Source organism: Sycon ciliatum, chromosome 5 (genome assembly GCF_964019385.1).
Source record: "Sycon ciliatum chromosome 5, ocSycCili1.1, whole genome shotgun sequence".
Lineage (NCBI taxonomy): Eukaryota > Metazoa > Porifera > Calcarea > Leucosolenida > Sycettidae > Sycon > Sycon ciliatum.
In genome coordinates, this window is record NC_088647.1 from 36,138,848 (window position 1) to 36,152,183 (window position 13,336).

Genomic DNA, 13,336 nt, shown 5'->3' on the forward strand with positions numbered 1-13,336 from the left:
GCATCATGTCCAGCAGCTGTCCTAGGAAGACCCGTAATAAAATCCATGGCGATATCCTCCCACGGGCCTTTGGGTATTGGTAATGACTGCAGCAGGCCCGTGCGCAGCCTCCCCGGTTTAGTTCGCTGGCAAATATCGCAAGACTTCACGAAACGTTTGACATCGAGTCCCATTTTCGGCCAATAGAAAAATTTTGCCAAGCGTGAATACGTGCGGTCACGCCCTGGGTGACCTGCCGTCACGCAGTCATGGTTCTCCTGTACCAATTTCAGCCGTAGGGTACACCTCGGTATGCATAAACGGTTGCTAGGAGACGCCTTCAAGTAGAGGAACCCGGAGTCGTTGTCGATGAAGTACTGACTGTGCACATTGTCACTGTCGGGGCGCTTCATTCGTTCCATAACTACACTCAGCTCAGGGTCCACGGCATAACTGTCCAGTATCATGTTGGCTATATCGTCATTGACCTCCAAGGTATATTCTATAGCGTTTAGTCGAGCTTCAGGCGGAACCACATGATCTTCGTCCCTTAAGTCCGGGCGGCGTGACAACGGATCCGCCACATTCTCCTTGCCAGGTTTATGGTGAATAGTGTAATCAAAGTCCGCAAGAAATTCAACCCAACGGGACTCCCTTTTCGTGAGATTTGATTTTGTCAGTAAGTAGACTGCTGCTCGGTTGTCTGTGAAAACGTCAAAGTGTTCAAACAAATAAATGCGCCACATCCGGAGGGCGGACACAACTGCTAACGTTTCTCGTTCCGACGCTGTGTAGTTCCGCTCCGCCGAGGAAAGCTTTCGACTGCCGTACGCCACTGGCAACCAACAACCAGGTTCCCCCTCCTGCGAGAGCACCCCCGCGATTGCAAAATCGCTAGCATCAGTTTCAACTCGGAAAGGTTTTGATACGTCTGGAAGTCTCAAAATAGGGGGATTTAGCAGTGCCCTTCGCAACTCCTCGAATGCTGCCTGGGCCTCACCAGTCCATGAGAACCTGGTGTATTTACCCGTTAGCTCCTCCAAGGGCTTGGAAATATATGAATAGTGTCTAATAAAGCGACGGAAGTAATTGGTAAACCCGAGAAATTGTCTCACGTCTTTCACCGTACATGGGGTGGGCCAATCACGAACTGCAGCCAACTTCTCCGGATCAGGGCTAATCGAGGAACCGGTCAAACGGTGACCCAAGAATAGAATTTCTTCCACCGCAAACTCGCATTTCGGTAACTTGCAGAATAGTTGGTTAGCGCGGAGGGTAGTCAGAACGGTTCGAATGTGCTCAACGTGCTCTTCCAGGGTTTTGCTAAAAATCAGAATGTCATCCAGGAACACTACCACGAATTGGCGCAAGTACGGCTGCAGAATGGAGTTCATCAGTGATTGGAAGGTTGCCGGGGCATTAGTCAGACCAAACCCCATGACCCTGAACTGGTAGTGGCCAAACGGGGTGTTAATTGCCGTTTTCGGCACATCCTCCTGTTGTATCCTGATTTGGTTGCATCCTGCGCGAAGATCAAGCTTCGAGAAATATGCACTGCCCTGCACTGTGTCGAATAGGTCCTCAATGTTAGGGAGGCAGGCCTTATTCTTAATTGTTATTCTATTAAGTTCCCTCCAGTCACACACCATGCGAAGAGATCCATCTGATTTCTTCACAAAGAACACAGGAGCCCCATAGGGCGACTTACTCGGCTCTAAGAAGCCTCTCCGGAGCAGCTCCTCAATCTGCTTCTGGAGCTCGTCTAGCTCCGGCTTCGGAAGGCGGTATGCCGGTCGTGATGGTGGCGCTGTCCCTTCCGCCACCTTTATTTCATGGTCGACCGTTCGCTCTGGCGGTAGTTGGTCAGGGAGCTCGTCCGGAAATAGGTCGTCGAACTCACGTAGCAGAGCGTTCAGCTCACTTCCGAAGTGAGTTCCTTCCTTGTCACGGATAGGTGGTGGATCTTGGCCCGGCGCATCATCCTCCATAGAGACCCAGGCTATATACGCTTCGTCTCCTGAACGAATAGCGGCATTCGCTTGTGCTGCAGAGATGAAGTGGGATTCTGCGAACTCGGCGTCCTCGCCAGCTTCGTGGCCTCGAGCCACGAAGGTGTCCTCCTGGATCTGCACCTTTTTACTCCGGAAGTCGATCGTTGGGTTGTGGCGAGACAGCCACGGCATTCCCAAGATGGCGTCGTAGCGCGCCAGTGGCAGCACGGTGAAGGTCTGGGTTTCGCTGAAGTCAGCTACCACCACTTTTACTGGCCCGGCAGTTTCCAAAGGCTGTGTACGAGGCGAGCCATCTGCTAATGTGACCTTCAGCTCCTTGGTCGCCGTGTCAGTCTTCAGGTTATGTCTCCTGACGAACTCCGACGACAAAAAATCGTGGGTAGAGCCAGAGTCTATTAGCATGGTAGCCTTCCTCCCATTCACCTTCCCAGTGACACATAGCAGATCGTGCTCTGCGCTCATCGCCACGCTGCTGATGTGCGCCTTAGGCGTAGCGTCAGAACTCTCCACTGCAGGATCGCTTGCGCTGTCTCCTTCCTCAACACTCAGGCCCTCGAACCTATTGAACACAATGAGTGGTGTGGGTGCCTGAGTATCCACCGCCAGTGAGCGCACTCCCTTCTTCACTGGCTGGAAGCGTTTGGGGAATTCACGATGACTGGACAGTTTCTGGCAATATGTCCAGGCTTCCTGCATGAGTAACATATGGGCTCACTCGTACGGTTAGATTGCTGCTGCTGACGTCCCCATGGACTGACAGGTTGCCTCGGTGTACTGGCCTGAGCGTGAGGTGCCGGACCCGGGTGCCTCGACCGACGAATGCCTGTGCCTGTGGTGGTCTGTTCCCTCCACACTCCTGATGCCTGCATGGCTGCCATGCGTGCGGCACGAATGGCCTGGCCTAGTGTTGTCGGGTGCTCCCGAAGAGCCGAGTGACCGATTGCTGCATGCAGGCCCCTCACGAACAGCACCGCCTTCGAATGGTCATTCAGGTCGTTCACCTGAAGGCAGAGGTTAGTGAATTCCTGTACGTATGCGTCCAGGCTGCCGCGCTGCACCAGTCCAAACAGCTTGAGGCGCGCTTCCTCCTGTTCATGGACTGGGCCATACACGTCGCCGAGTGACTGTTTTAGCGTCGGCCAGTCGTGGATGCAGGCGCCGGAATCCAATACCGACATCAGCCAAAGCCTGGCGTTGCCTTGTAGGTAGCTGGCAGCGAATCGCACCTGCTCCTGGTCGTCGTTGACGCGCTGTGACACCATGGCGAGCTCGATAGCGAAGACCCACTCCCTGAAGTCCGCAGGGTTGCCCGAAAACACCGGAGGCCTATTGACTGTCCCATCAAATTTCCTGTCGAGCAGTCGTTGGTCCGTGGGCCGTTGAGGTCCTTGAGGTATATCCGTCGTTGCGGCAGTTTGTACCCGTCGACGCGCTCCGTCCTTGTAGCGGTCATACCGAGCTAACAGAAGGGTGGCCACGCATACCAGCAAACAAAAAATCTCGACAACCATCCTTTGCTACCAGTGTAACCGTCCAACCAGAGCGATTCAGGATCAAGAGTAGAACGACTTTATTATACCATCAACGGGTTTATATGGGACAGAAGTGTAATCCAAGGTGAACATGCAACACAGGTGTGATGTAACACAACGTAAGTGGGAACGTGTAGTAGGATGCACAGTGTGAGTGTGTGAATCTGTTACACCCATGGCACAAGCTGAGAAATGAAAACGCACGCTTCCATTTATGGGTCCACGAAAGGCAAAACAGGAAGTAAAGTTCAAAAACACACCCGGAGCAATTCCAAATGAACAGTTTGCATACAGGCGGAACCACAGTACTGAGGACCTTTTAACACTTGCCATCAACAACTGGCAGAGAAGCATGGATACCGGAGACTATACGGCCGTACTGCTGCTCGATATGAGCAAAGCCTTTGACCGCGTCCACCATCAAACGCTAATAGATGACCTTCACAATCTGAAGATCCGTGGAAATGCTCTTGAGTGGTTCAAGTCGTATCTGTCTCACCGACAGCAACGCGTAGAAGTGAACGGAACCTCAAGTGACTGTAGAACCTGCACTAGGGGCGTTCCCCAGGGTTCCGTCCTAGGCCCTACCCTCTTCAGCATCTACACTCGACTTGTCCCCACTCTGCCATTGCGTTCCCAATGCCTTCTTTATGCAGACGACACCACCATGTATGCCTCTGGAAAGTGTCCACGAATTCTCATGTCTTACTTAGAAGACGATTTTTCAGTGGTTAAGCAGCACCTCACAGATCGCGGCCTGCTCCTGAACTCCAGCAAGAGCCAAGTACTACTGATCCACAGCAGACGCTCACATCCCCCACCTAACCTGAGCATTGTCTGTGGTTCGACTGTTATTGCCCCGTCTGACGAAGTTAAGTATCTAGGACTGACTCTCGATTCAACTTTAAGTTTCAGTGCCCACGTTAACTCCCTCAGGGAAGACATCGGAAAGAAACTAGGTGCTTTTCGACGTGGAAGGAGGAACCTTGCTGTCCAGGCCAGAAGGCAGTTCTACTTGTCAGTAGTCCAGAGCAAGCTCGAGTACGCCAGCACTGCCTATGTCCACTGCCTCGCTGACAATGTGAGAGATCAGCTGCTACGCATAAGTAAGAGAGCCCTTAGATGCATATTTGAGCATGACACATTCACGCGGACATCATACTTGCTTCAGCGATACCACATAATTAGCTTAGACAAAAGATATCATACTAAGTCCATATTCTTCGTGTTCCGTTGCATCCACAATATCTGCAGTTCACTCCTCTCTGACATGTTCTCCCTTCGCCGTGACTGCGCTCACACAGACAGAGTAACCCGCGGCCAAGTCAATTATTCCCTTTCCTTACCCATTGTGCAAGCCCAAGCTGGATACAGATCTATTTCATTCCTTGGTGCTGACCGCTTTAATGCGCTTCCCGAATCCCTTCGCACAAATCATATCCCCAATTCATTTCGCCAGGAACTTAACAATTTCATTCATCTTGGGCACCCTGTAAGAAGACCTTAGGGTCTGTTGGGAATGCCCAAGTAAAATAATAAAATACAATACACACAAAAAAAAAAAACGCACTTTTTACAGCATTGTGTACATGTACAACTACAAGCTTCACCAACTACTTGTTGCCCCCCAAAAAGCGGCGTACCAAGGCCCATCGAGCACTCGCCACTCGGAAACTGTGATTGCATGCATGATCTGAGCAAACAGATTTTAGCACTCTTTCAGCTAAAAAAGCTCAAAAAGGGCGATATTCATCAAAAAAGCAATAAAGGGCGAAAGAAACGGGCTTTTCCAAAAAGGGCCAAAAAGGGCGCAAAAAGGGCGAGCACCTTTGGGAAAGGGCTACAGGTGACACCATGTACCATCTCTAAACACTTTGTCGACCACGTAACTAGTTAGAAAGCCTCTAATAGGGGCAAAATAAGCACAATGAATGGAAATACAATACTAATTTACTTGAGTGATCAGTTGCAGTCTATTGATATTATTGATATTATATTTTCAAGGAGTCTCCAGAGGCAAATGGATGCCTATCAAAGGGAGTCTCCTGGGGAAAGGAAGTGAAGGTGGCTGTTATGAGAGAGGGAAGGAGGGACATGACAAGGTGAAGAAATAAAGATAATGCAAACAGGAACAGCAGAAAACCTGTACAAAATTGGGTAGTGTATAGTGTATAGTGTACATGTATAGTGTATAGTGTATAGTGTATAGTGTATAGTGTATAGTGTATACCTTGCACAGAATACTTGTGGTGCTGATAGTGTCTATGCACAGCAACAGTAAATCACCTAGCGGATGTCAAACAGTGGATTTCTTCTGGCAGCTTATTCCAGGCAACACTGAGACAAAATAGAGAGGATTGAGTGAAGTACGTACCAGACTTAGGCAGTCTACCGGGAAGGGTTTGCTTAAAAAAAGGTCAAAAACAAGGCTAAATCCTGAATTTCGTCGATAAATCAGAGAGAGAAAGGAAGAGAGACTGTCAGGATCTTCATCAAAACAATGATCACCCATCACCACTGCATGCTGTCGCTACAAAAAAGACTCACCCTTGGCAAGGAAGATACGGGAGAATCTGAACAAACGTCAATTATGTCACACTTTACTTCTTGCCTGGACATACATGTAAGTAATGATGTACATGTACAGGTATATGCACGGATCATCAGTTGTGTGAGGACTGCCCTAACTCTGATACATGTACATGTACATTGCATGTGCATGAAACGCAATCCTGATGATGGCTCCTGGCCGGAAATGTTTTTAAGATACATGTATCGGTATTGTAATTTGCAGCGAAGGGACCACTTGATTTGAAGACGGTGCATGTACATGTAAGGTTTTGCATTCAATGAAACACAGTGTTACAACAATAATTTATCCGGTTGTGACTAACATCTTCTGCCATTGTTCTAAGTAGAATTATGTACGGGCAGGAGGCTAGAAGAAGAACAAAGGCAATAGTGCGTGCTGGACAATTGTCACGTTCGTGGAACAAACGTAATTATTAATAGATAGCATAATTATCATACGCGGCGGACGTATTAAACGCCCTCATTCCAGCAGTGTACTGCTTTAGCGAGATAGGGTTAGAGGTTCGCATCACGCTTCTATTCATGACATGAAAACATGTACATGTATGTCGGCAGACCTGGTGCAGTGGTGGTCAATAATCCGGAAAAGGACAGATCAGGAATGTGCAATGGCATCTTCTTGCGTCTCAGTCTCAGATGTCCAATTGCATCCTCTTGCGCCTCAGTCTGAGATGTCCAATGGCGTCCTCTTGCGTCTCAGTCTGAGATGTCCAATGGCGCCTCTTACGTCTCAGTCTGAGATTGATGCTGTGTTCCAGATGCCCGGGCACGCGCGGAAGGGTTGCTTACAGTCGTTGTAATTATTGTGAAACCCGTGATCAGGCGACTTCTTTGTTTTGTTTGTTGTACGAAAGATGTATCAACTTACAATGACGCTCCGCTTCCAGCGCGACAAAAACCTCGTGAGCACCAGGCAGCAGCAGCGTGAGTCAGGGTCGCACATGGACTTGCGAGAACAGACGTTGGGGGCCACTTGCAACGCTGTCACCTACAACCATCTAGTCGCATTCCCGCGCGAGGAACAACAGCACGAAAGATGTTGTAAGTTGGTATCCCTAGTGATATTTTGGCTCGGAGAGCATTACATAATGCAGTGCTCTCGGAGCAGAAATTTCATTAGCCTACTCAAGCTCAACTAATGAGGGGTGAGTTCCCCGAAACACTGTCTATTTAGCAGGGATTGGTGCTTTCTAGCAGGTTCTAGGGGTTTCTCGTGTGGTGCAAACGCAGTCGTGACAGTCGTGACGCAGACGCAGTCATGCAATTGTCAGGCGGCCGGAAGGGCGAGATCCGACCAAGTTAGTAAACCTAATTACAGGAGTGCGAATACCAGAGAGAGAGAGAAAAGGAAGAAAAGAAGATGAACACTAGGGATACAGCATAGAGAACGCACGTTTCCAGGAAATCAAAATCAGTACTAGTGGTCAAGAGTATGGGGCGTGGCTGCCAGTTTAAACTGGGTTAGCCATTGGGCACCACGAACTGCTACAGGCAGCGAGTTCCATTCAGTTGCGGCAGCGAAGCCAAACTGGGTTGTGCCAGAACGAGTCCTAGCTTTCGGCAGCTGAAGGCTATCTTCAGTCTGGGGGGGGGGGGGGGGAGACTAGTGCACACAGTGGTCTGGTGGACCTGCCTTTTCATGAGTACACCTCCGTACTGACGTCAGAGCTTTCTGGCGGTGTATCTCACTAATCCGGAACAGGCCCATTGCACTAGGAGCGGGTGAGCGCAAGTGCCTGGCGGTTTTCCAAACACTGCGCGGGCAGCACGGTTTTGGAGTTTCTGCAGCCGATCCACATATTGGGCTGTAAGGCAGCAGTAGTAGCAGTTTGAGTCGTATAGCAGGTCGGGCATCACCATGGCTTTCATGAACGCAATGCGTGCTGCGAGGTTCAGACATCGCCTAGCCCGCCACGGGGCACCAACCTTCTGCCATACTTTGCTGACAATTGTCGCAACTTGATCATATAAGTTCCTTAGAGTTGATTTACTCTTGCTGCTATACGTACTTTGAAGTACTATCAAGAAGAAGTATGGGACCTCACTTCATCTTACCTTACTTCACTAAAAGAAAACCCTGCCCTCGCATGGAATGGAACAGTACAAGCTAATGTGCCTTCAAGACCATCCAGACCTCTCTGCGCTCGTGCCGCCTCGCCAGGAAGCTAGCCTCGTCCCGCGGACAAGGTCGCAGATCCGTGTCCGCCATCAGCATCAGCTACAAACAGTGCTCCTCCCTACGGCCCCCAACTTTCTCCAGCGTTCGTTCCCATAATGGTGTAGTGGATGAATGGAACAGGCTTCCGCAAGACATGTTTCCGGAACTGATGCCCCAGTTGAAGTCTCTCCAATCCTTCAAGACGAAGGTCCACCGCCACTTGCCTCAAAATAATTGGCTCTGGGCCACGGATTCCCTGTGAGGCTATGTCACCCGTCAATGAGCAACTACCTTGGTCCATCATCTCCTTCTTGTTTTATTTTATTTTATTTCTCTTTCTCGTGGCTCTCTCTCTCTCTCTCTCTCTCTCTCTCTCTCTCTCTCTCTCTCCTTCTTTCTCACTTGCTCTCCCTCCCTCCCTAGCTGCATTCCTATCGATGCCTGGTCGTAGGCTATGATTGCGAGACCTCCGGTCGGATGAGTCTCGCCAACCACAGCGGCACATCGCCCCTACTCCCCTTTGTCTTGTCCAGTGTCATTTCAGTTGTCCTCTTCCCCTGATTATTAGTAACTGGCTGTGTTTTCTAGTAAAAACAAAACAAAACAAAAAGAACAACACTGTGTGAGCAGTGGAGGTCGGGTTCATTCACAATAAGTCAGCACTGTGTAAGCATTTAAATACATGATATGCTCTCTCTCTCTCACTCTCGATCACACACACACACTCTCTCTCTCTCTTTCTCTCTCTCTCTCTCTCTCTCTCTCTCTCTCTCTCTCTCTCTCTCTCTCTCTCTCTCTCTCTCTCTCTCTCTCTCTCTCTCTCTCTCTCTCTCTCTCTCTCTCTCTCTCTCTCTCTCTCTCGCTGCATCCTCCTCTTTTCGTCTCTGAAGGTTCCTCTGCAACGCCATCGGCCTGTGTTAGTCAAGTCGTCTCTGAGAAGACGTGGTATCACCTGGTTTCAGCAGCAGATTCAATTGCCATAACTGCATGCAGCCATTTACGTGAGTCTCATATTTCCCTTCTAACTTTATTTGGTAGCTATGTACCGGTATATGTTCACACAGCCTCTTTTACGGGTAAAATAAACACAATGAATATAATATCCCAAGTGTCCCACAAAACTGCGACTCAAAGTTCTAAAAACCCCGCAATAACGCGAAACAAAACCACAACAGCATAACATGTACTGAAGTATTTGTACGTGTTGCTGATCGAATAATTACTACTTCAGTACTTCAGCAATTCCTGTTTTGAGTTGTTTAACTTCTCTTTTTCTTTACCTACTAGTTGCTGTTACACTCACTGATCCTTAAGGCCTTATGCACACATGTTGTTAGTTTGACAGCATCCCCCCCCCCCCCATGCCGGGGTGTTCCGACGTGGTGAAGCACTGAAGGCCTGCCCATGGCCGCGTCGGGACATCACCAACCTCGTCTACAGAGAGCACCTTCTCACGGCTGTGTCATGGTGGTGAAAGTGACTGTTGACAGCTGACGAGCTGAGAGAGGGACGCCATGGGCAGAAGTTGGAAGAAAAAAAGTTCCGTATTTTTCCCACTGATGATAGGAACGAGAAAATCGATTCTGGGTTTCAATAATATTATTGTTACACAACAGAACAACAAGGACAATCAAGGTTTGTTTGCTGCTACTTTAAGTTTCATGCTCACGCAATCATCAGGCAACATGTGTGTATTACGCTCTGCCTTTGTGGTGTTGAGCACTGTCAGCATTCTGGGTACATCCTTCGGGGTAGTATTATTGTTATAACATACACATACACGTAGAACAAGTAACGTAGTTGGGTATTGTCTGCGGCCTTCATCCTATTCATAGCTATATTATAATTATTATCTCCAAGCAGATTACTTGTACAAAAGATTTAAAAAGACAATTCAGGTTAAAGTAGCTACATGACTATCAGGACGATATCCAGGAGTGATCAAGGAGTACACGACTGACGTTAGAAGAAATCTAAAGCTCCCCTAGTATAATGAGGGTCAAAACGGGGTTCAACACCCATATTGGTTCATATGGTTCCAACCGACCGGGGCTCTGCCAACCGTGGATGGTTGTAGTAAGGTCACTACTTTCGAACACAGTGTCCTCCACCTTGTTTCATGCTGTCAAACTAGTAAGTTAGTTCAAGTATATTCAACATCATTTTTCCATTATTCCCTGTACTTACTCATGACGAGAACTCGAGAAGGGAACGAAAACGTTCGGTTAAAAAAATTAGCTTTACCTTGACTGTGCACATGTGTGGATTGCCTCGTGCTAACACTTCTTTGGAAATTGTATAATTACATGTACATGTATACTTGTAATAGCATTTATACATTACATTTTATAGTAACTTAGATAGGACAGAAGCGGAACGTATAATACACATAATTATATTATTACGCGTCCTGTGGTATTATTATTATTATCATCAGTAACTTAGAAGTTGCGCCTTCGGCGGTATTAATGATGAAGTTGGTTGCTCCAACGAGGAACACACGCTTCCTGCCGTACCTTACACTCGACTGACTCACGACTGCCTTCCGGAGCACTACCTGGGCCAAACGAGGTGTTTATCGCGCTGGAAATGAAGCGTCTCTGTAAGTATTAGTTTGTATCCCTGGTGATGGTTTGCCTGGAGAGCAATATACATGAAAGTGGTGCTTTTCAGGCACAATCTTCATCAACCTACACACTGAGCTCAACTGATGAGGGGTGAATTCCCCGAAACACTGTGTATTGAGCAGGGAGTGGTGCTTTCTTGCAGGTAACTGGTTTGCCAAGTGGACGGTGCGACATGCTCCTCGTGTGATCTGGATGGCAGTGGTGAGTCAGTCAAGTGCCAAGGTCGGCAGGAAGTGTGTGTTCCTCAAGCAGCCAACTTCATTTATAGTGGCGTGTGGAAGAATTTTTCCAGCCATGCTGCGATCCATGGGAACTCGTGGCCAGGTCTTGGAGGCATCACGTCACAGAATTATTAAACCTGGAACTCAACGTTGATTGCAATGGGACGCCTTTCACCCGGACCACCACTGCTCGCGTTCTGGGCCTACAGATCGATTCCTGTCTTCGGTGGGACGCGCAGGTCTCCAGCATGGTACGTAAAACTTTCCCAGAAGCTAACCACCCTGAGAACCATCCGTCCGTCACTATCTGAGCGCTAGTCCCTCCTCTTCTATTCTGCCCTTATACTTCCTGACATGCTTTATGGATCAAACGCGTTCTTCTCTGCACTCATGGATCAGCAGCGGCACCAGCTCACTGTCCTCGACAAGCGATTTATTCGCTGCGTAGCCACTCTGCCCTTCCCGTCCCATACCACTCTGCCCTTCCCGTCCCATACCAATCTGCCCTTCCCGTCCCATACCACTCTGCCCTTCCCGTCCCATACCAATCTGCCCTTCCCGTCCCATACCACTCTGCCCTTCCCGTCCCATACCACTCTGCCCTTCCCGTCCCATGCCACTCTGCCCTTCCCGTCCCAGACCAATCTGCCCTTCCCGTCCCATACCAATCTGCCCTTCCCGTCCCATACCAATCTGCCCTTCCCGTCCCATACCACTCCTACAATACAGTATAATTATGCTCTCGCCTTTCCCTGACCCCTGACCCCTGACCCCTGGCCTGTATTAGGCTGTAATTGAACGTGCCAAATGCAAACTCCGTTTCCTTACATGTATGCGCCGTGTTCACACCAGCAGCATTAGCCCTCTTCTGAAAGATAGAGTAACCCTCCAACCTCCCAGTAACACCCGTGGCAATGACAATGCAAATACATGTACATGTACATACATGTATGTACAATGTACATGTGCATGTACGTTGTGCCGCTAACTTGGCGAACATCTGGCGACAGCCGACCATTGGTTTCCTCATTTCCCCATTTCTCTCTGGTTATTAATTCTGTTCGAACTTGGCTTGATTTGATACAGGCAGGCATAGTGGGATGGTCTAAGACCATGATTGAGAAACAGAGGGTGCCAGGTTCAAGTCCTGCTTGGAAGCGGAAGGATTTTTTCTAGCCGTGCTGCGACCCACAGTGAATTGGGAACTCGTGGCCTGGCACGAGGAAAACATGGATGCAGTGAATGGGATTTTCGGTCTTTGACCACTTGCTGGTGAGCTGATCTACTCACCTCCCACCGCTTTAGGAGCTGCATCTGCGCCTTGATCCTTGAAGGGTGGTGGCGTTCCTACGGATGCGGAAAACCCGGCTTCCAGCCGAGTCTCACGCGAACCGTGAAATTTTTTTTTTTTTGGCTTGATTTACCGGTACCTACATTTCCTGTGACTACTTTCTCATTTTCTCGACTACAGCTTTGTCCAGCCACATTTCTTTTTTTATTCTATCGCCATCATAATAATTATTAATATAGCTATGAATAGGATGAAGGCCGCAGACATAACGCAACTACGTTACTTGTTCAACATACCTGGTATATGACTTTGTATTTTATAATAAAAATATTATTGAAACCCAGAATCGATGTTCTCGTTCCTATCATCAGTGGGAAACAATACGGAACTAAGGATACAACCAAAGAAACCGTGAAGTTAAGTACTGTAAATAGAAAGTTTGATAAAATTTAATATGGTGGCAAAGACACACCTGGCAATATGGTGGTAAACACACGCCTGCCCACACACGCTCTCTAGGCTGCAAAGTTCTGGCACAGAGCTCTCCTTCTCACCACCACCACCATCAGTTCGCGCCTGGCGCCTGGTCGATGCACGGTTGGCGGTATCCGGATAATAAAGAAAGGTGTTAGAAATAACATCAAGATACAAGTGCAATAAAACCACTAGAGCAAACGCAAAAAGGTAACAAGATTACGTAACCAAAAGTGAGACGGCACTGAACGAAGTGTCAACCTACGAATACAACCTCAGTACAAATTGCACTTGTATCTGGTGATGTTATTTCTAACAACTTTCTATTTAACTCGGATGGTGAGCCAATTGAATTATTGTGAAAAGAAGAAGGACAAAATGTTACGAGTTATGACTAACTGTCCACCAACGTAACCAGATCTTATACAGTCAGCGAGTGCGACAAAATGG